Source organism: Delphinus delphis, chromosome 5 (genome assembly GCF_949987515.2).
Source record: "Delphinus delphis chromosome 5, mDelDel1.2, whole genome shotgun sequence".
Taxonomy (NCBI): domain Eukaryota; kingdom Metazoa; phylum Chordata; class Mammalia; order Artiodactyla; family Delphinidae; genus Delphinus; species Delphinus delphis.
In genome coordinates this window covers 58104384-58128640 of record NC_082687.1, presented here as the reverse complement: position 1 = coordinate 58128640, position 24257 = coordinate 58104384, and positions in this window count along the sequence as shown.

Genomic DNA, 24257 nt, shown 5'->3' with positions numbered 1-24257 from the left:
AGAATATAATGACATTGATGTAAGATTTCAAAGTCATTCAGGCGTTAAAAGGTTGTGTGAGAGAGAATAGAAAGTTCTAGGAAGCTTAGCAGTTTATGCACAAATAGGAGCATGGCCTTTGAAAATCACAAATATTTTGTATAATGTGATGGGGTAGGTTTGTAAGTCACTCATGTATTAATTCCAAATCAGGTACACAAAAGATAGAATTATGTGACAGTTTAAAAATAAAAGAGGTTTTAAATTCTTTAATGGTTGCCATATTTTGTTATTTTCAAAATCAATTCTTAGAATCATTAGAGTTGAATCTTTATGCAAAACTTGACAAGTAGTGTTAATTTTAAAGGAGAATATATATGAATACTCACATTCAATAAGTGGAGAACTGTTTTGGAGATAATAAATAATTTGGTTTCAGATTTGGTCTTATTTCTCTTTTGATCCTTTGAGATGTTTCAACATGAATATGATATTTTTCTCCTCTTGGGTTAATTCTCCTTTTAGCGTCCTGTTAACGTCATCCGGAAGGACCCAGACATCTGTGCTTCAGAAATGGATGATTCTGTTTTAATTTTCACTTCAACCTGGGAATGACCTTTTCCTCTAAAAGAGCTTAAGAAACCCTCCTTTTATCAAAGTAGATTCAAAATGCTGATAGAGCAGACAGAAAACAAAGAGAATGCCCTGATAGAGAATACTTGGATTAGAGAGAACATGGCCTCATTATGTAGTCAGCTCGGGGGTTTACAAAATTGTACTTTGAGCAAACATGAGCAAAGATTGAGATTTATTTATAGAAATTCAGAAAGAAGTAGTAGCATCTTACTGGAGTCCAAGCCACTTAAAACTTCTAGTGGAGGATCCAAATCTAGTCTCTTAACTCTAGACAACTAGTACTAGTTTTAATATACTGATTGTAATATTTATCATAAACGAGGTTTATTTGTCTCTAAGTGTGCTGCTTGTTATGATATCCCTGATGTATAAACTTACTAAAGTAAATCTTCATTGTCTTAGATTTTTTGGCTAGAAAAATCTAAAAAAAGAAAGAAGGGTAATAAGTGGGCAGTTATAATACTTAAATGTTGAAGAGATGTTTTGTGTATAAAACCTCTTGTGTTCTCATTCTGTTTTTGTCCCTGATAGTGATTTGGTCTTTAGGTCAAATTTGGTCCATTAGGCTCATTTTGTCAATGAGAAAATAAAGACAAGAAACTAAGAACCACTTATGTAACATCTATGAAATCATCTGACTGTTTAATTGCATACCTAAAGTAAAAAAAAAAGAAAATTATAAACAAATGTTAAATTTGTTCCCAAATTGGTAAGAATAAAATGAACCATTAACACTTTAAAATCTGATTAATAAGCAAATGATTTTCTTTGGCCATTCAGCTTTCATTGTCAGAAGCTTATTATTATTATTCCCTTTTCCTCTCAGAATGTTCTCTAAGACAGTTTTGTGTTCTTTTTTCTTTATAGAGTTACTTACAAAGATCTGTAGGGACATATCATAAACATGCCTCATATTAAACTGTTAGGATTTTGCATCTGGGATTTTGACACATTGTTAAAATTAAAAAAAAAAAAACATGAGATAGACTTGCAAAGGAAACAAAAAGAATGTTTTTTTTTCTTTTTTGTCTTTGGTAGTTTTTCAATTCTGAAAGCGTGGGAGAGGCTAGGATGGGAGAAATGGTCAAGTTTAATGGCCAAAAATGGAGAAAACTGGAAGTTCAGAGAAAGTAACTTGATCCAGACTTTACCATTTATTTGACCATTATCACCTGCCACCTGTAACTAAAACAGGAAGCATCAAGTGTTTATTAAAAAATGATTGATACATGGCCTTGTGTAGGTTGACCAATTTCCAGCCCCCCCCCACCCCCGCCCTTAGCGAATAGAACCTATATGTTGAATGAGCATGATTATTTAGGCTTTAAATTCTCTTTCAAATCTAAAGACATAACTTAAGTGTTAATTCATTTAAAAATCTTTTGTATTTTTTAGGTTTCTTTCTCTCGTTAAGAGAAAAATAGTATTAATTTCTAGTTTATATAATACACCTACATACTGTGATATCTAATAGCTGTATCTTACCTTATAGACTATTTTAAATGTCACAAAATAATGACAACAAAGGTCATTGTAATATTTTTTTAGTACAAACCTAGCTGAATTACTGGATTAATTTCTGATGTGAGGGGGATCTTTGGGAGGAGGATAAAGATGTGTTTTTTTCAACAGTTTATGGCTCTTAACTTTTTTGTTTCTTGGTTTGATATCCTCTGTTTCTAATATACAAGTCCCAAATGCCTGCTTAATTTGATAAACAAAGCTGGGCTTCAGGCATTCTTTTAGTGAGGTATTAGAATAAAAAATAAGATATCAGGAAGTAAAGTAAAATATAATTTAAATGTTTTGGCAGAACAATTACTCATCCCAACCCAAGTGCAAAAACAACCTCCACTTTCCCAATACATTCTGAGGTGGCTGTCTGGTCTGAGGTGTGTCTGGATGACTCAACAATAGTTGACTGGAAGGTCAAGACCCAGGGACAGTGATAAGTTAAACTGTTCAGGGAGGACACAAGAGGCATAAATGAGAGGAAGGAGTCATATAGAAAAGGTAAGATCACCAAAGTGTGTTGATCTCCATGTCTTGTCTCTCATTAAATACCTTACTGATAGCTAGGTAGTTCTGTACTCATTTTTAGGAATAATGAATTGTTTTATATAGAAACAATAGAAAATATTGTATATAGAAAAGCAGCAATGTTGTAATTCCACCACCATATTTACTCCCCTCCAGTAAGTGCTCTCAGTGTCCATTTGTCCAAATTATTCTAACGAATGCTCATAATAAAATTATGTTGTGGAAAGTGAGGAATGGATGGACTCCAAATCAACAACAATGGCACTGAGGCAGAGCTGTTGATTTTCTAAACATCAAGATAATATGCTAATTACATTATGCATTCTTATGAATACAATTATTGGTTACTACTTTTAGTTCTTGTTTCATTTAGAGAAATTTAAAAAGTATACTTAACTAAGAATGTTATGAATCCACTGGCAATTACTGTTTGAAATAAAGTTGGTGAGAAAAGTCAGAAATGAGAAACCAATTTTAAAGTAGCACTGAGAAAATGTCTATTTTATAACTAAAAGCATAGTTAAACTGCAATAATCTGAAATTCTTAATTTTTCTCTTCACTGGATGGAGAACTTTAGAAAATACAATTTATTTATTAATTTGTGTTGGCATATTAGTAGGCATTCCTCATTCATGAAATATATATTGTATGTAGCTATGCTCAATTTTTCTTTTAGGGGAAATTACTCTTTAATTGTTGTTTGTGCTTTTAATCATATTGTTCAATAATTAATACTCTACACTGCAAGTATCTTTAGTGTCACCATGGCTGTTTTGTAATCTTCTATCCATTCACTTAACCTCTTTAAGCTTCATTTTCTTTACCTGAAATGGAATTGAAATCTTACAAGTCTATGGTAAAGATTAGAGAAAATGTGTGTACATCACCTAGCCTAGTGCTCATCATGTAGTAATTTGTACAATAAATATGTATATGAAATACTATTACTTAAATAAATTTATTATTATTATGTTCTAAGGAAAAATAAAATGATACTTTTTTTTTAAGTCTAGAGAGAAATTGGGGGGAAAAGGATATTTTGTTCATCTATCATAGCAAGTTTTGTTTTTCTAGCCATACAGCATAATGGTAGGCATAATAAGGAAAAATTCTTCTTTAGATAAAAGATGAATCAGTTGACTTTGGGTTTGGTTTAGCTTACTTTTTAAATTATTTATTTTATGTTTAATATTTTTTTTCCCTAAGTTAAATGACTTACCTGTCTGCCCTTGCTTATCCAGTGACTCATTTGATCAAAATTACATATTTCTGAGATAACAAGAAAGGGACTTCTTTTATGGTAGGCACTAAAAACAACAAAGATAGGGCTTCCCTGGTGGCGCAGTGGTTGAGAGTCCGCCTGCTGATGCAGGGGACATGGGTTCGTGCCCCGGTCCGGGAAGATCCCACATGCTGCGGAGCGGCTGGGACCATGAGCCATGGCCTCTGAGCCTGCGCGTCCGGAGCCTGTGCTCCGCAGCGGGAGAGGCCACAACAGTGAGAGGCCCGCGTATCGTAAAAAGATAGAAGGATAGGTATGAGAAGGGCCTCCCATCAGCACGATCCAGTAAGCAGCAGAAGCTCAATAACATGGAACAAGATTGAGTTTATTAGTAGCCCTGTGATTTAACAAGGTTATTTTATGACAAAGCATTGTTAACTTTGCTGTGTTTCAGAGTCTATCTTGAGTGTGGCATATTCAAAAATAATCAGAGGGAAAAAATGCTGCAGCTCATGGCAATGTGTATTATTTAACTAATGATGCCTCTATGTAGCCCAATTAAATATGGCACACCTGAGGGGTCTGACTGACAAATCCAAAATCAGTACAGTTTCTGAAGCAGAAGAAACTCCAGAAGATATAACAAAAACTAATAGCAGTCATTTCCTACTTTACATGAGCACAACGTACATCACAAGGAGAGGAAACAGCTTCTGAGGCCTTTTTAATGAACTGTCTTGGAGGAAATTGTCTGATCCATAGTTACATAGCAGAAAAGCTACACCAATACATTTTGTGTTTCTTCTTTGCTCACATTACAAGATAATGTCACAAAGACATGACTTTGAGACTCTTTAGCTGATACCATTGTCTTTTAAATACAAAATCTGAATTTGAGAACAATATGAAAGGGCATGCCTAAGCAATGAGAGATTTTTTTACAATCAGTATCCAGTGTGTATTTTATATTTCCAGCACATCTCATTCAGGCACTAATTTTTATTGGATATGGTTCAATTGTTTTTAGATTTCATTTTCTCACTTAATCTTATTTTTCCTTTCAAGTTCTCAATAGACACATGTGGCTATTGTTTATCGTACTGGAAAACACAGAATTAAAAGCTACTAAACTAAAGGCAGAATTTGTGTTACTTCTCAAGTCCACTTGGTAGATTCCTTCCCAACACACTCTGTTTTTAAAAGGTACCTCAGGGACTGGATTACTTTTTCAGGCCTGATGAACCCATTTAAAAGAGACGGAAGGTAAAATATTTACAAAATTTTGCTGCTGGGCATCAGCAAATTGAGTCCAACAGCAACAGGAGAAAACAGAAACCATATCCTGACTCTGGGAGTGGAAAGAAAGGTAAAGGGGGTAACAAAGCAAGGGTGCAACTCGAGGGATATGGCTGATATATACCAAGAGTGAAGGGAGAGGGGTTGAACAAGATATTAAGATCTGGAAGATATTAATATCTGGAAGTTTAAAATAACTTATGTGGCTCACATTATATTACTATCAGACAGTGCTGTCCTGGTTAAATACAGTTCAGGCCTTATTTTTTTTAAAAGGGTATTATTAGAATGACTATTTACTATTAATACTTTTCATAAACTAAATATTTAGAACAATGAAAATATTTAATGACAGTCACAGAATATTTTCAGCATTCTATATATTTTTATAGTTAAATCTAAATCTCAGAAGCCATTCTGCTAATATAGAACCCTTCTTCTCTAATATAGAATTTTTTTTCCCTGAGGAAAGCAATAAACTTTGTTAAGAAATACTTAAGTGGAAAGAAAATTTGGAAAAGAAGGAGATCTAGACAGATAAGCTGACAGTACAATAATTACATGTGTATAAACTGTACTTTACAAAGCACATTCTTATGTACTATCCCACATAATTTTTACAGTGATCCTAAATATAAGTTAAATATTATAAAAGAAAAACATATGTGTGTGCGCTGTGTTTTGTGCTTGTGTGTGTGTATTGGTATGTGTTTAGTCAGTCAGGTAGCTACTAATTTTTTTTTTAATTCATAAACATAAAGTTAGAAAAATAAAAGGGGGGTGGGGGAGTTATACTGGGAGACACTTCTCCTTGGATCACTCACATTTCTGCCTGTCTTGTGAGCAGAGGCACTGACAGCTTTCATCCCCAGATGGCCTTTTCAGCTATGTTTGTGAGGCCAAGAACTTGGAAGATAAATGTAGTGTCTTCCAATAGAGCAGGGAATATGTTTGTTTACTGTGTCAGGTAATAAAGATAACATCTCCGTCTGGGGAAAAGTTCTGGCATGTTTCCTTGCAGCCCATTACATTATAAAATATCAGGGTTCCCTAAGTCTGAGGTGACACAAAAAGAGTTTATTGTGACATAAACTCTTTTTGCATGCAGTGACCAAATTGGGTGCTCTACGTTGCCCCATGGAACTGGAAAATCAAGATGCAAATATAAGGACAGTGTTGTCTGCTATGCTGTGAGTAATAAAATACTTTGTCTCTGACCTGGAAGTCTCATGTCTGCTGCCACCATTCATAAAACTGTGGCAGGATAACTGTGAGCTTTCCGATAGGGTAAAATCTCAGATCCTATAAAGTTCTAGAGAAATGAATGTGTTAAAGAATGAAAGTTGATTGGGAATAGTTTGTAAACTCAAAAAAGAATAACAGGGGCTTCCCTGGTGGCACAGTGGTTGAGAGTCCGCCTGCTGGTGCAGGGGACACGGGTTCGTGCCCTGGTCCGGGAAGATCCCACATGCCGCGGAACGGCTGGGCCCATGAGCCATGGCCGCTGAGCCTGCGTGTCCGGAGCCTGTGCTCCACAATGGGAGAGGCCTCAACAGTGAGAGGCCCCTGTACTGCAAAAAAAAAAAAAGAATAACAGAATGACAGCAAAAAGTTAGGGACAAAAGGATTATTGGGGAATAGAGCACAAAATGAGGAGAGGATATCCATATGATTTATGATCATATAAAGATACATATATAAAAAAATAAAGTTTTACTCTATTTAAGCATTACTTAATTTTTATTATTTAATTTATATAAAGAAATAATTCTGCTTAGAAAAAAAAACCCAACTTGTTACATCCTCAAATAGAAAGTTATCAGTCTAACTCCAAGTGCAGACGTAGGAGTTCTCTTAAAACATACTATTCAAACAGGAAATGAGACAGTCATTATTGTTCTTGTGTACTCTGGGTAAAAATGAACAGAAAATATGATGTTGATCAGTGTATATATATACTTAACTTGCTTTTAAAATGCTGTAATATTCCAGCATCTGGCTCAATTTTCTTCTTTCTTAAGGAAAATATCAGTTTAGTTTTCTTTAGGAAGCATGATCATTAGGATTAAAAGAAGTTTTTTCCTCCAAATTTAATTTCTTACTGTCATTTTGTATGGAACATCAAGTGAAATGGTCATGAAGGGAAAGAAAATAAGTTAGGGAACTGCAAACTGAAGTAAATAGTTTCATGCTGATGATTTTAGTTAGAAATTACATTTATATGCATTTTAATACAAACATTTTAATTCTCATAAAATCTTTCCTTTATTTTTCTTGATTAAAATATTTGTGCAGAAATTTTATGAATTTCAGCTACATAAACAAAAAGTTCACTATTTTCATAAAAATAAAATAAAATGAATGCTATAAAATGAAATCATTTATTGGGTATTATAAGCAAACCCAGAATCAGATATTTTATATAAAGAAAATTTTTCACAACTAAAAGTTAGTTAAATTATGGAGAGACAGGTTCTATGCTATCAAATGGCTTCTGAGATTTAGATTTAACTATAAAAATATTCAGAATATCTGATACTGAAAATATTTTGTGATTGTTATTAAAATTTTTCATTGTCCCAAATATTTATTTTATGGGAAATTGGTAATGGGGATTTAGAATATATCCCCACTTTGAATCAAGACCCTGTTATTATTAGTAAATACATATTTTTCTGGTGCTTTGAATGACTAATATTTGGGGTCTTTGAGCAACATCAGTTGAAATATTTCAGTTTTTATTATTAATAGTTACTATAAAAATAAAATTTTATTTTATACATCCAAACCATTCCTATTCTTCTAAAATGTCTTATATATATGAAGAATATGAATACGTACATCATTCTAGATATGAAAACCTAATATGTAAGCCATGTTTTAAGGCAACAGATATAACTTAGCTTATGATGATTGAATGTTAGGTTAGGAAGAACAAGAAAACTTATACCCCAATAGAGAACAGAAAGAAATACATCTAAGGTGACAGAAAACTAAATAAAGCCATGGCAATAACTCCTAGCATACCATGAATTTTAGTTTTGAGTTCAGAAATTGTGATTTTCTTTTCCATGGGCTGTTAAAAATTATGATCTTGCTGTTAATGCTGTCTTCTTTGTGTGAAACTGACACATGTCTATGAGGCAGCAGTTAAGACTTAGGCAATAAATACTGTCTTAGTCTGCTTGGGCTTCCATAACAAAATACCTTATACTGAGTTGTTTAAACAACAGAAATTTATTTCCTCACATCTCTAAGTCCCCCATCAAGATGCTAGCTGATTCTTTCCTGGTGAGAGCTCTGTTCCTGGCTTGTGAAGAAGGCTACCTTCTCACTGTGTATTCACATGGGAGCACAGATAAAGAGCACTCTCTCTCTCTTCCTCTTTTTATGAGGCCACTAGCCCTATTGGATTAGGGACCCATCCTTATCACCTCATTTAAGCTTAATCACCTCCTAAAGGCCCTGTATTTTCAAATACAGCCCCATTGGGAGTTATGGCTTCAACATATGAATTATGGAGGGACACAAGTCTGTCCATAGAAAATACTGAGACCATATATTCAATCACACAGTTTAGTAATCATGCATTTGTGATTATCTAACTCAGCAAATACTAGCAGAGTATCTTTTCCACTTGCTAAGTTTCTGGACAGCATCCACATCGCATACCTTAACACCTGCCTCAAATTAATTTGAACAATTCAGCAACTCTGAAAGGAATTCAGCAATTTTCTACGCAGGTTTAAGTGTTAAATGTACCTGACCATATCCTTAAAGGAGAAAACTTTGTGCTGGTATAGCAAGACCATGGGTTCTTTCTGGAATTGTTTTGCCTGTGGATTAAATCTCTTCATTCTAGGCAATTTGCTAAACCAGAAGTTTTCCTTAAAGCCATCCATTTATCAATGCTTGTATTATAATACCTGTATAGTCTCCCATTTTTCTGTGTTCCATTCTCCCAGATAAAAGGTACTGGTGATGCTGGCAATAGTTCTTGCTGGCCATCTCAAAGGCACGTCCATGTTTTCTATAAAAATACCCAAAGAAACATGGACATTTAATGATTTTGTTTTCAGTTGGCCAGAGCCTCCAATTTGAGTACAATGTTCTCAGCCTTGAAAAGATTGAACGCATGGTAACAATGTTAATTTTTATTATTCAATTTTTAGATATTTTCTTGTTCTGTAAAACAACTGTGTAATTTTAGATAAAATATAGTATAATTAGCATTCTTTTTAGGAAGACTATTAAAAAAAAGCAAATATACCTTTTCCCACATGTACAAAAGCAGGACCTTATATGAAAAAGGAAGCTTCTCAGGAGTTTGCTGAAAATCTTGTGTAGGACTTTGGACTACCACGAAAAGAAGTAATGACTGGGAAGTGGTTTGTGGAATAAGTCAATTTTACAAGGATTTTGAGGGTCTGGGGATCCCCAACTGAGACCTAAAATGCATTCATTTCATGTAATTAAGTACCTACTATTTTCTGCCAGTTGTGTAATAGAAGTATACAATACTTTATAATATTTTGCTGCAAAATTTATTAAAAACAAAGAAAAGCCATGCTTATAATGTTCTCCTCAGTTGACATTTATAAGTACAAAAACTTGCCCTAGGTTAAATGCCAAGCAACTTCCCTCGTCTAGAATGCTATTATCTTCTATTGTAAGTCAACAATGTGACTGAACAGTCAATTCATCTTATTTATTTCTGAATTTATAAACTTTCTCTTGTATTTAAAATTTTTTTAAAGGTTTCTAAACCTTTTCATAATGCGTTTAACTAACAACTAACTAAATAACTAACACTGCCTATATAATACTGGTCTTCAAGACTACTTATCTCCCCACCTGAACAGGAGTAGAGTAGATATAACACATGTATAAAAGTCTTTCATTATTGTTGATTCTAAAGATTTGGAACCTCATCCCAGAGGCAGGAAGGGCAGTGTGAAGGATGTATGCCTGCATTTCTGGGGCTTGTGGAAAGGATTTTGCTTACTTTAAAAAATCCTCCCAGTTCTTCAGGCTAAGTATTAGTCATTATTTACTAGATTGAAAAAATATGGCTTTGGCACTATAGCTCACAAAAGCTCTCTTTAGATTAAAAGGCAAGCAGCTTCCCCTGCCTCCAAGGTCAGACATTTCTACTTGGTCTTCAAGATCCAGCACAATGTCAGTTGTGATAATAAAGTTTTAGCTGAGTTCTCTGTATATTTAATCCCTTCTCTCCTTTATGCCCTCATTGGAAAATCAGAAACTGTAAAAAGTATGAGACTTTACCCAACCTAAAGGTAAGTTAGTTAGTCTGTCACAATTTCATAAATTATGGCAGAAAATCCAAGGCTTTTTGTATATACAAGAAAGTTTCTTAATGCAATCACAGTAGCCAGAGTTATATATTATGCCAGTTCTCTGAGCTCCAATTCTCACAAAGAGATGAAAAGAGGGTTCAATATTGCCTGCACATGCAGTGTGTTATAGAAGAGGAACCGCAAGGTTAGGAAACCTCAGTCTTATAAAAGGGCTGCTAGAAAACTGCCCACCTTCCCCTATGGAGAGAGACATTATCTTATTATACTGAAATACAAGGATATCTGTGCTAAGGAGGAGAAAGATGCATCTCTATCTTCCCTATCCAGGAATGTAAATAAACCTGGGGTTGCCGGCAGCAGGAGACATCTCTCTTTCTTACCATGGAATGTAGGAGACACCACCATCAGTCTAAGGCTCTTTGCTTATAACAGTATTCTTGAAAAGACAGTCTGGAACAAATTGACTGTTAATGATAGGCAGAAATATGAATTATCTCCCAAAACCAATATCTTGCAAATATCTTTTTTATAACACTTTTTCATTTTTGTCCTAATAATCTATTTACGTTTTCCATTCCCTCAGCTCTTGTTACAGGACACAGTTTATTGTAGACATTCTGCAAATGGGTTTAAGGAAATAACACAGTTTTATTAAAGAAACTGAACATTTGTTTTCTTATTTCTACTAATACTTCCACTCCAGTTCATGTCACCATTAACTCACACTTAGGCTAGTAATCATCTTTTTCAGAGTCTTTATTCTATTTTTCTTAATTAATTTTTTTATTGGAGTACAGTTGATTTACAATGCTGTGTTAGTTTTGGCTGTACAGCAAAGTGAATCAGTTATACATACACATTCCGTTCTTTTTTATATTCTATTCCCATATAGGTCATTACAGAGTATTGAACAGAGTTCCCTGTGCTATTCAGTAGGTTCTTATTAGTTATCTATTCTATATATAGTAATGTGTATATGTTAATCCCAATCTCCCAATTTATCTCTATCCCCCCCTTTTATTCTTATAATCAATCTCTTTCAAGTGTGATGCATTTTACAAAGTGTTGCTGGATTATTCATTTTAAAACAAATATAATAATAATATGACCATAAAGCTCATGGAATGAAATAAAATTCGGTTGACTCATAATCAAAACTATCATATGCTTCAAAGATCTTCTCTTTATCATTAGTTTTCAAAATTATGAATATGACGTGTTTTGTTGTAGTTTTCTTTGTATTAATGCTTCTTGGAGTTTTCTGAGCTTCTTACCTCTGCAGGTTTTTATTTTTCAACCAATCTGGAAAATGGCCATTATTTCTTCAAGTATTTTGTCTGCAACCCCCTCTCTCATCTTCTGTGACTTCAATTACACATAGTTTAGATTGCTTGATATGGTCCCTTAGATCACCCTATGATCTTTCCATTCATGCTTCTCTCAACTCAAATATATTACATAGAGGAAACACAATAAATTTTTATTCAAGGAATAAATAATTGAATTATAATTTTTTCTATTCTTTCAAAAGAATGTGAAAGGTCACACATAGGGTTCCAATCCAATCAATACCAGTATTTCAAATGTATTTAATGAAAAAAGAATACATTAATTTGCTTTTTGAAGATGGTAGTAATATGAAATAATATACATGGGAAACAAAAGAAATCAGAGAATTTTCTAAATACAAATTTGAAACGCTTCTTCAAAATTAAAGTTACCTTTTAAAAATTTAAAATTTACTTAGAGTAAAATTTAGTACTCTTATTTTACACTTCTGTGAGATTTAACAAACACATACTGACATACTATTACAGACATAATCAAGGTACAGAATAGTTCCATCACCTCCAGAATAATCTGCTTTAATACATACATACACATACACACACACACACACACACACACACACACACACACACACACACAAATATACATATATAATCTTTACAATTTTAGAGGTCCAGAGTCCAAAATGGGTCCTGATCTCTTTCACTGGTCTAAAATCCAGGTGTTGGCAGGGTTGTTTTCCTTCTGGGGGTTCTAAGAGAGAATCTTTTACCATGTCATCTTTCAGTTTTTGTAGGCCAGTTGCATTTCCTTGGTTCATGTCTCTTCCATTATCTTCACAATGAGCATGACTGGGCTGGATCCTTTTCACATTATTGTCTTTCTGATTCTGGCTCTTCTGTCTTCCGCCTCAGTTTTATAAAGGGCCTGGTGATTACACTGAGCCTACCTGGATAATCCAGAATTTTAATTTCCTCCTTATTTTAATATCCTCAATTGAATCACATCTTCAAAATGCCTTTTACCATGTAAGGTAACATTCATAGGTTCTGGGGATTAGAACGTAGACATATTTGGAGGGGACCTTATACTGCCTATCACAGGATGGTTTACATGCTCTGGCTTTCTGGAAGTATAATATTTTTTCCTTCTTCTCTGATATTTTCCTGGCTTATGATTCTGAAGAATGAATAGTATAGACTCTACTTCTGCTGGTTTGATGATACAAATTGAATGCTCACCTTGTAGGCTTATCATTTTATTTATAAGACTTTTTGGTGGAGGTTGAGTTTTAAGGAACATGATTTGATCAAGGTATATTTCAATACATCTAATAATGAACTCAGCTACAATGGAATGCTAATATATTTATGAATTGTGTGATTGTGTTTCAAAACCATTTCAAGGAAGCACTGTAGCATAGTAGAAATAACCTGGTACCAGAGTTCAAATAAACTGACTATTAGTTATTTGTACTATTAATGAGGCTAGAATTCCTAATGCTGAATTTCTGCTTAAAAATATCTCATTCTTATTTAATATCAAGATGTTTTCTTCTCATTTTCATTTTGTCTGATTCTGTGGCAAATCCACAGAGCCAGACCTAACTGATGTTATTTTAAACATTGCCAACTTCTATTTCCTGCATTGATATCCATAGAGCTCTATTTGTATGGTTGAGTTCAGAAAAGAAATGTCTTTGTGATCCCTGAACAATTTGTATTCATATTGAAAAAAACAGTAGTCCTAGAAGTTACGCTCAGGTTACATGACACTGAAAAAATTATGTAACTTTATTCAGGCACCTGCCTACTTAATTTTATGTCTTTTATAGAAATCATATTGTGACAGAATAAGAATTGTATTGTAATTATGACTTTTACCGTTTCAAAAAGTGATTATTTTACCTATTTGCAGGGCTGCTCAATATATTATGAGTTGGTAAATTCAAGGTCACAACACTACCACATACTAGTCTTTGAAGAAAAATGCCAATTTATTTTAGGTTAGCATCCAAAGAAATAGTAGGATATATACTCTAACTAATAAAATTTTCCCTTATTTTAACAAAATCATTCATATATACAACACATGTTTTAATGGACCTTGTAAATTAGCTATCTGAGAAAAAGGAATAAAAACTAGGATATTTGCTGGCAAGTCACTCCAGCTATTTATGGAGCTATTTTTTGTCCAAATGAGAAGTATTTTGAAATTTCTTTTCTTCCATTAGTTCTTTAAGCACGAGCTTGCTTTAACGTACAGTAATATATATGAACACTAGTTCTGGGCAGCTGATTTTGCTTAGCATATCTGGAAAGTTTTGAGGTAACAATTTCAACTGCAGTCTGCATTGCCTGACAAATCTCTTCGAAAACTTTTCTGAAAGAGCCTTATGCTTAACACAGAAAGATTGTTTTAAAATTATTGTGGCTTATTTTGGCTTATTTTTCAGAATCTATTGTTTGATCAAATCTTGAGTAACTCAAAGCTTAAGTTTAAACTATTCCCTCTGAGGTATTTGGATCATAAGGCCAAAGTAAGAGTATTGTGTTCAGCTATATTTCAGATTTTAAAAATTTATACTTGTAACTCATAGAAACATCATAGGATTTTTTATAATATTTGATTTCAAATAATGGAATTTTTTTAAGTTACAGTATTATATCTAATTATAAAGATAGTTAATAGTAATCAGTCTAAACATAGGTATGTGAATTGTCTCTATTTATACAAAATATATCTTGACAGACTACTGAGGGTGTCTTATGCTCACTGTACTTTCATTCATGATTTTGACTACTTAATTCAGTTACTTAAGCAGTTGAAATGTGATAATCTGATAACTCTTTTTTCCCAAATTGGAACATTAAACTTTCCTACCATTTAGCATTTAAAAATTGCATCTGTAGGAGTAACAAATACATTCTGAATTGCTTTACCATGCCATAAACAGGGAAACATTGAATCACTTTATAATGAAGTGACCTTCTTTATCTCTTGTGTGAAGCCCATTGTCCCCTAAGACTAATATTAATGCCTTTTTCTATTCCAAAGGGAAATTAACCAAAGTATTTGGGGTATGTTCCAGAATGTAGTATTTTGTTTAGTAATTACTTTAATAGCACACAGAGTTGAAAATAGAGTTTGAATTATATATAGTTGACCCTTGAACAATGTGGGGGTATTAGGGGGCCTAAACATTAAGTCAGTCAAAAATTTGGGTATAACTTTAGTCTGTCCTCCTTATGCATGATTTCACCTCTGCAGATCCTATAGTACTGTACTAAATATTTACTGAAAAAAAAAATCATATAGGTGGACCCATGTAGTTCAAATCTGTGTTGTTCAAGGGTCAACTGTATAAGAAAAAAATTACAGTCAATTCTGTTATTCGTGGTAGTTAAGTTCTATAAAGTCTTGCAAACACTGAATTAGCAAACTCCGAATCATTGTTCCTAGTGGAAATATATTCATATCTATCGATCTACCTGCCTACCTACAAACATATATCTCACATAGATTATAATCAAATCGTAAAAACAACTAATTCTGGTAGATTTTATTTTTTTATTTTACAGAAGAGAAAACAAAGTTTCAGAGTAAGTGACTTGCCTGAGGCCACCCCCACTAATAGATGCCAGAATCGGGATTCGAACCCCATCCAGTTGCCCTCAGAGCAGGAGATTCTTACACTACCCATACTCCCCCTACCATCTCCATCCCCTGGTGTTGTCCATATGAGAGCCAAGGAAGGCAGTGTTGCTTCCTCTCACCGCAGGTGGGAACATGGCAGTTGGGCAACTCAGTTTTTTCCCTTCACTTGGTACACGTAGGCAAATCACCCCAAAGCACTGCAAATATTGATTTAGGTGTTATAAATAAATGTTAGCTGCTAGGTAAATTGACATAAACATGATCAGTAAATAATGAGGGTCAATTCTGCTTTTTAATATTCTTCCTTAGGTTATATAAATAAAAATACTTATATATAAGAAAAATTAAAGCAAAAATACAATAAAGGGAATGTATAAAATTAATTCTCTTGGAATAACATTACACATACCCCGAAAGCAAAGTATTCACCGTAATTACAGTAATGACTTTGGAATGGCCCACAGAATTTCTCTGAGACTAACTTAAATAAAATGTCAGGACCTCATTAATCTCTGCTTTTATTGTTGAAAATTTGAGACAACAGATGTAACACATCAAATACCTGCATTGTGCCAGTTACGATGTCCCTTACATTTACTGTTTCATTTAACATTTGAGGCAAAACCATGAAACAAGTTTAGCTATTGTTCAGTTAGTGAAACAGTCTTATAAAGGTTAAATAACTTTTCTGAGGTAAAAAAAACTACTGTGTGTCTGAGTAAGAATCCTGAAAGCAATTATCCGGGACCTCAAAGCTCATGGTCTCTCCAGGATAGCAGACAGCTCCCTAGAGAAAGTACTTTATGGGATACATCGCTCTTAATTAGATTTGTGTGTTTAACTGTATGTCTATTTTACTTGGATGAAAGTTCTGTGAAAGCATAACCAAGGCTTTTCGGCCCAGTATATACATATATATATATATTTTTTTGTTTTTAGATTTTTTTTGATGTGGACCATTTTTAAAGTCCTTATTGAATTTGTTACAATATTGCTTCTGTTTTTTGTTTTGGTTTTTTGGCCACGAGGCATGTGGGATCTTAGCTCCCTGGTCAGGGATCGAACCTGCACCCCCTGCAATGGAAGGCGAAGTTTTAAGCACTTGACTGCCAGGGAAGTCCCTGGCCCAATATTTTACCTCTGGTTCCTAGTGTAATGCCTGGCACATCATTAAGCTATAGATATTTGTTAAAGCCATAAATGAAAATAAATGGATTAATCATATCCTAGTTATAAAAATTATCTTCCCATAGCTTAGGTAACTACATTATTCAGCTCAGTTTTTTTGTTGTTGTTGGTTTTTTTTTTTTTTTTTTTTGGCTATGTACACTCTGCCAAAACTGAAAACCTAAATTTTATAATTAATGATTACTGAAGTTACTTTTAGGCTTTTTAGGATATTTCTGTATGCAACACAGGGGTCTCTTTTGAACCATTTCCTGCCATTACTGTGCTCATTGATGACTTTCTTTATTCTATCTTCTAAGTCTGCATTGTTGGCAAACCTAGGCTGAACACTGTGGCCATTCTTAAACAGCCATCTGCATGTGCCCAAGAAAAATAGTGAAGAACAGAAAAAACCCTGTCAAGCTCTTATCCTCTGCCAATTTCTTCATTCAACTTTACTGTGTACTATGAGTGCTAATATAAAGTGGGTATTCTGATGGCTTCACTTCTTCTCAATAGTCTGTATTTTAAAGAAGCAGGAAGAACAGAGGCACAGTAAAAAGAAAACAGCTAGAGCTGTCATTAAAAAATACTGGATTGATATATGTTACTATATTACATATGAGGGCAAAAGAATACTTGACAGAACCTATTTTAATACATTTATCTATAAAAATATTCATGTTCAGGCTTAAATTTTGTTACAAATACTTAGAAATACATAGAATTATAATAGAGAATGATTACAGTAGCTTATATTCAGAGAACATGACAAATGAAAACTCTTTAAGAAGGAAAGTCTGCTAAACATTGTCTTACATGAATGTTTTAATATAATTTACACTTAAGCAAAAACAATATTTTTAGAGAAATTTAGAGTTAAAACAATATTTTAATTTACTTATATAGCATTATCCTTATAATTAATAACTTTTTTGATCATGATTCAGAAAAAGCACATGTTTACTAAGACATACTGAGAAACGTGCAGGGTTTTTTTGTTTTCTAATTTTTGGTTACATTTTAAAGAAAATGTTTTGAGAGCGGTGATTCTTCTAGCAGTGTCTTTTCATTTAAGCTTTCTGACTATATATATGTTAGAGTTTCTTAGAATTAACACTTTAATAAACTGGAAAAAATCCTTGTTGCTCATGCGTCCAGTGGTCTGCAAATAAATGCTTTAGAGGTGAAATTTCTTTAGGAGTCCTCAGGGGAAGCTGAAGGTGATAATGGTGATATCAAGCAGAATATCTTTTATTAGCTTACATTTCAGGGTTTTAAATAAGAGTTTATCCTGCTTAAAGAACTCTGTGCTAAGAAAAAATTTGAGAGTCATTTATCTAGTCCACCTTCTTTAGCACTAGACCAAACACTTGTAGAATGCTTAAGAACATATTCTGGCATACTATAAAAAAATTGTGTTGGGCACTGATATATTGGGAAGAAATATTATTACCTATACCTTGTGGAGTACACAATCTTCTGTAGAGATTCTAAGCAGGGTCCTCTATTAACTTGTTTAATGAGACCTAAAATCCATACATCACTGAATCTGACTATTAATCTTGGTTTATTTGTTTTCACCCTGTGCAAGCACAATACCTGGCACATAATATGGTCTCAGTCAATGTTTGTTAAAAGAACAAATACTTGCAGAAGGTGTTTCTAAGCAACTGATGTCCTGACCCATATTAAATTTCCGGTCAGATAATGCTTATTCCCTTACCTCATTTTTGTTTTTGTTTTCCGTAAAAAAGAGTTCAGCTCCTTTTCTCAAGGGAGAAGTTCCCTGGTGAATGCTTATGAGCCATCCTTCTATCACCTCACTCACCTCTCCTTTAGGATGCTGAATGACTTATCTGATTTCTGAATTTCACATCCATTGTTTCCCCTTTTCAATGTATCAGTTGCTATCAGTGCATTCTCATTCTCTTGCCCTCCCACCTCCTCTATTCTTATCCTCTGGCCAAAACCTCCAAGTAGGGTGGAGAGGTGGGTCCTAAAGAAGTGTGTTATGCCATTCTCTGGCCTCTCTATCTGAGTAAGGCAGCCTTGGGTGGGTCTAGAGGTTTCAGTCCCAAATGGGATAGAAGACTCCATCATATTCTGTAATCTAGCTCTACAAGTGAGAATTGATACTGTATGTTAATTCCCATTTGAATTCTTGTGTCTGTTATCAGAATTTGAAAGGGAGAAGGGATGATTAATTAGTATGTTCAAACTACAAACATTATTGAATAATTTCTCACTTATTTAATGTACGATCTATGTCAGAGTCTTCCAAGCACTTTACATAAATTAATACATTTAGTGCCCACAGTAGCCATTTGAAGTATTGGGCTGGCCAAAAATTTCATTCGGATTTTTCCGTAACACCTTACGGGAAAAACCCGAACAAACTTTTTGGCCAACCCAATATACAGGCTTCAAATGAGTGAGATAAGAAAACAGAGGTAGGTAACTTTCCTAAGGTCATAAAACAGGATGTAGCAGAGCAAAGAATCACACCCAGATATTACAGATACAGAATACTGTAAACACCATGTTATACTGTCTCTGACAAGGACTCTGGTTTCCCTGAATCTACTATGACCTAGAAGTTTTATTGTCTTTTGTAGTAGTACACTTTTCTACAGGTTGAAAGAAGCCCCTGGTTTAATGGAAAGAAAATGATGGATTTGGCTTGGGATATATTTAACATTATAGGATAATGGAAGAATTCATTTGAAATGCAAACTCTTAGAGACATGGGCTAATATTCTTTTTTTGAAATAAATCTTTTTTTGAAATACATCCTGTTTTTGAAATACATCTTGCTAAAAATGAAGACAAACTCCTCTACTTCTTAAAAGAATTTTACAGTTTGTAAGACCTTTCTTTTTCCAAATTCACTATCACATTTGTTACCTAGGGCCAGTTATTCAGTTACTATGATTTCTAGTTTATAGAATTTAGAAACCAAGCTCAAAAAGGCTAAATATGATGTATAAGTCCACAAATTTGTGCTCATTCACTCTAATTTAGGTCAGGTAAAAAAAATAGCTCCCAAAGCTTGGGTGATATTATATTTTTAAAATATATATATATATGTATTTTATATTATTCTTATAACAGAAAACTGCTTTGACAAAAAATGAAGTGGGAACTATATATGACAGAAAATTTCATAAACATTTAAAATATAATAACAGATGAAAGCATAGAAAATGTGGCTTATTAAGCCATTCACTCAAATAAGTATACAATTTCTTCCTTGAATCATGGAATTTAGCTTTCAAATTTGTTTTTTTATTTATACAGAAAAAAATACAGTTGAACCTTGAACAACATGCGAGTTAGGGGCACAAACCCTCCACACAGCTGAAAATTGAAGTATAACTTTACAATTAGTCCCCTGTATCCATGGTTTCATATCTGTGGATTCAACCAACTGCAGATTGTATAGTACTGTAGTAGTGTTTATTGAAAAAAATTCACATATAAGTGGACCTACGCAGTTCAAATCCATTTTGTTCAAGGGTCAACTAAACACTTAAGTGCTTTCTGTATAATAAAGTGTCAGATTTTAGTGGACTCTTTATTTCAACAGTATTATATTAATGGTAATAGCTAAAACTTATTGCAGTTAGTCTATGTGACAGGCTCTGTGCTCATTGTTTCACATGTATATTGCACTTCATCTTTAGACAAGCCTTACAAATAGTTTCTGTGCTGGCCTAGCGGAGGCTGAATTGCCGAGTAAGAGCTTGAACTCTGGAGCCAAACTACATGGCTCTGCTCCACCAGTAAATTGTGATGATCTTGGGCAATTCATCTCACCTCTCTGGAATTTATTTCCTCATCTCTGAAAGGGGAAAAGTAATTGAAGTTAACTCATAAGATTGATTGTTTTGAATGCTTAAACAATGCCTGGCAAAGAGTATCCTTCACTGAATGTAAGCCACAAATGTCACTGTAGGGACGAAGAAACTGAAGTTTAGAGGAAAAGAGTTACCCAAAGAGATGTAGCTAGCTACTGTAATTAATCCATATTTGAGACATTCTTTGCAATAAATACTCTCTCCAACCTTCCAGGTTTTGATATTTGGATGCTGACCTTTTTATCCTCTCCAAAAAGGTCTGGTGTCCCTGTGGTTTTTTTTTTTTTTCAGCAGTTCATTTTCTGTCTGTAGTGAGACTATTAGCTTCTCCTCCAGACCTTGGAACTCCTTGCCCCACAGACTATGAGCAACCACAACAACAACAATCACAGCATTAATTGTGTGATTCCTGAGGGCAAGGTAGTGTTAAGTGACTTATATACTTTTATTTCATTTAACCATAAAAATAACACTGTAGATTAAATTTTAGTATCATATCCATTTTAAAGATGTGGAATCTGAGGTACAAAGTGGTAGTAATTTCTGTAGGTAACACAGCTTCTGAGTTCTAACTGGGATTGAACTCATCTTCTGAATCCTGAGATAAATATCTTAGCCTTTGTATTACAGAATTTCTCTGGAACACAAAATTGATAGAGACGTTCCCTGAAAATTTGTAAGTCAGTAATACGCAATTTTTCGTGCTTGTTTGGCTTCACACAACTTATATAACATGATCATCAATGTCAAAAGAGAGTATGCTATTAGGAAACAAGGAACGTCAGCATTCCTTAGAAGTGCTGAAAAGCCCAGCACAAACAGATATGCTAAATCTGCACAACACTCCAGAAATAACTCAGCTAATGGGAAACATGAAGTCAAGAGCTAATATCAAATAATGGTTTCGGAGACAAGTTGGAAAAATGCATTCTTAGGAATTTTTGTGAGTTTTGGTTAGATCTGAAGGGTTGATACAGTATTCAGCAGAATTCTCCTTCTTTGTTATTTAGTATGCAGCAGTTTGCAAATTATTAGTTTTCTTTGCTGATATTTCTAATTTAGTTACATTTCTTGGCTTATGTTAAAGCACTTTTTAAAGCATAACTCTTTGTGAGAACACTAACCTAATTAAAATAGCTGTGTTCTACTCCTGGCTCTGATGTTTCCCAGGTTTTGACCTTGGACCAAATATACATTCTCTGGACCATCGATATATTTGACTCGAAAATAACAGAATTGGAAGTAATTATCAAGGCACCTGAATTTTTCAACTTATATTTGGCATTCTGTTACTTTGGAATTCTTTAAAAGTGATGACTTTTAATGGATATATGTAGTAGGCACCTTTTGTTTTCTCTCCAGCATTCATACATCCTTCTTTTAATATGCTGATTTCTCCCTAATGTGCCATGTCTGCTTCTACCCCTCACTCAGCTCCTTTACTCTCCATAGGTCTAGGGTTATGCTATGGCCCACTTTAGCACTATGTTACTTGACCACGGTGACTCGTGTTTTACTTTTATATATGACGATTATGATGATGGAAAGGCAACAGCAATGGCAAAAATTAGGAAACACTCTGGCCATGGGGAATTGGAAGTGGGAGTCACCATGTAATCCACTTGATATTTTTCCTACAATTTAATCAGCAGTACTGCCCAGTATTTTCTTAGATCGCTATTCACTCCAGAAGTAGGAAAATCAGAGTGTGTAGTAGTTCTAACAGAGCCACTTCACTAAAGCTGGAGGTGAGAAAACTGAAATTAAGCAAAAAATAACAAAAGCGTTAACATTTATGGAGCACTTAGAATGTACTAGGCAATGTTCTGAACACATTACATGTATTAACTTACTATACTTAAAAGTAATAAAGTAATATAGTTCTTCCATTTCTACCAAGTGTACATAATTACTCCACTTATTGACTTTGGCTTTTTGAGCCAGAAGAAGAAATAGAATACACTGAGTAGTATATTTGCCAAAAAATGTACATAATTACTCCAGTTATTGACCTTGGCTTTTTGAGCCAGAAGAAGAAATAGAATACACTGAGTAGTATATTTGCCAAAAAGAAACATGACTTAATGAGGAAAAAGTGAGCCATGTTGTGTCTTCAGCGTGAATGTTGAGTATGATACATTAAAAGAAAATAAAGGATGAAAAAGTAAGTTGGGTTCAGAATGTGAACGTCTATTTGCCAAATTAAGGAATTTAGATTTCATTCCGTAAGGAGGAAACCAGCATATGTTTTTAAGCAGTATTCTAACATAGGAGCTTATTGTGAGAAGAGTGAAGAAGTGAACTGGGTTGGCTGCTTTAGATTTGTCTTCTGTGAAATGTTGTTAATAGGTTTTTCCATCTTTCTGATTGCTTTATAAGTTAGGAAAAATGTTTTAAATCCATATAGTGCTGTAAAATATGTATTATTATTAAAATAAAGGATTTTAAATGTTTTGAGGTCGTAATACTTTTTATATTCTGTTAAGAAAGAGAAACCAAGCTAGTTGGAGAATCAGTGTTACAAATCTAGTTAAAAGAGGTGAGGAGGTAAAAGAGACATAACAAATAACTGTGACAATGATCAATTTATTGCCTCTCGGCTGTGCAATTTCTTCTTTGCCAGCTGAACTAATGTTCAGTAGAGTGCTTTGCCAGTAGAGTTGCTGGAAGATGTAGGGACTTTCTCTTCCTGGTTCTGATGTGCTCCTGTCACTTTGTAGCTTCTGTAGCTCCTGGCTCTGTGGCAAGTAAGTTTTTCCTTAATGATTCATCCTTCAATACTGATTTTTTTAAAAAGTGAAGCTCAGATTTAAAATACATTACTTTGAGCTACATTCAATTTATTTTAAATTGTATTGAAGATCTTACATCTATATTATAGAGTTACTAGCTAACTTACATAACTAACTTATATGGAATATGAAATAAGAACTAACCAGTCATACCCCCGCCTTACAAATTCGATCTTATTAAGTGAACAACTAGCACTGCTCCACATTTTTCTGACTTTTAAATGCATTGTTAACTTACCTAACATGGTTTCCATGTACACTCAGTACTAATCCTTTCTAAAAAGTGACAGGTTGGATCGTTCATTACACTTTTTTGGTACCATAGTACTTTTTCATTTCATGTTTTGTTCTATTTTATGTGCTTTTTTTTTGTTCTGGTGTGATAAAAGGAGAAGGAATAAAGCCTAGAGGAGGTTCCCTTTAATTAGAAGAGGAACCACTAACTGAGTCATTCTAAACACTGTGTGGGTGGGAAAGGGGGATGAGACATCATGATTCCAAACTGAACAGTTTTGTGATTGACTGTCATACGTGAACAATCCTTTAAAAATGTGTTTTCTTTATAAGTGCTGAAATCACGTAAAAATTAAACATTCAACAGCAATAATAATTTGACATAGCTTACATTTAAGTATGAGATATTAGGTATAGTGTAGAAAATTCCTATGTAAAGAAAAAGATTTGATATGATTACTGGATTTGATTACTTTGAGTTCTTTGCAGTACTTAGCACTTTAACTCAGTCTTTAATGCCTTTCATTATTATTATTTATAATATTCATTTTTATTTATTAGCAAGAGTTTACAAATGCTATAATGCAGTTACATATAAAATTATATATAACTTAAATTATAGTAATTCTAATATATAATTTAAAAGTGAAAAGCCATTACATTATCTTCAGAAGCCTAACTATAGATTATTTAAACAAACTTACTAATTTATAAAATCTAGATGTTATACGTACATTTCAGAATAATTTTGCTTTTAAAAATGTG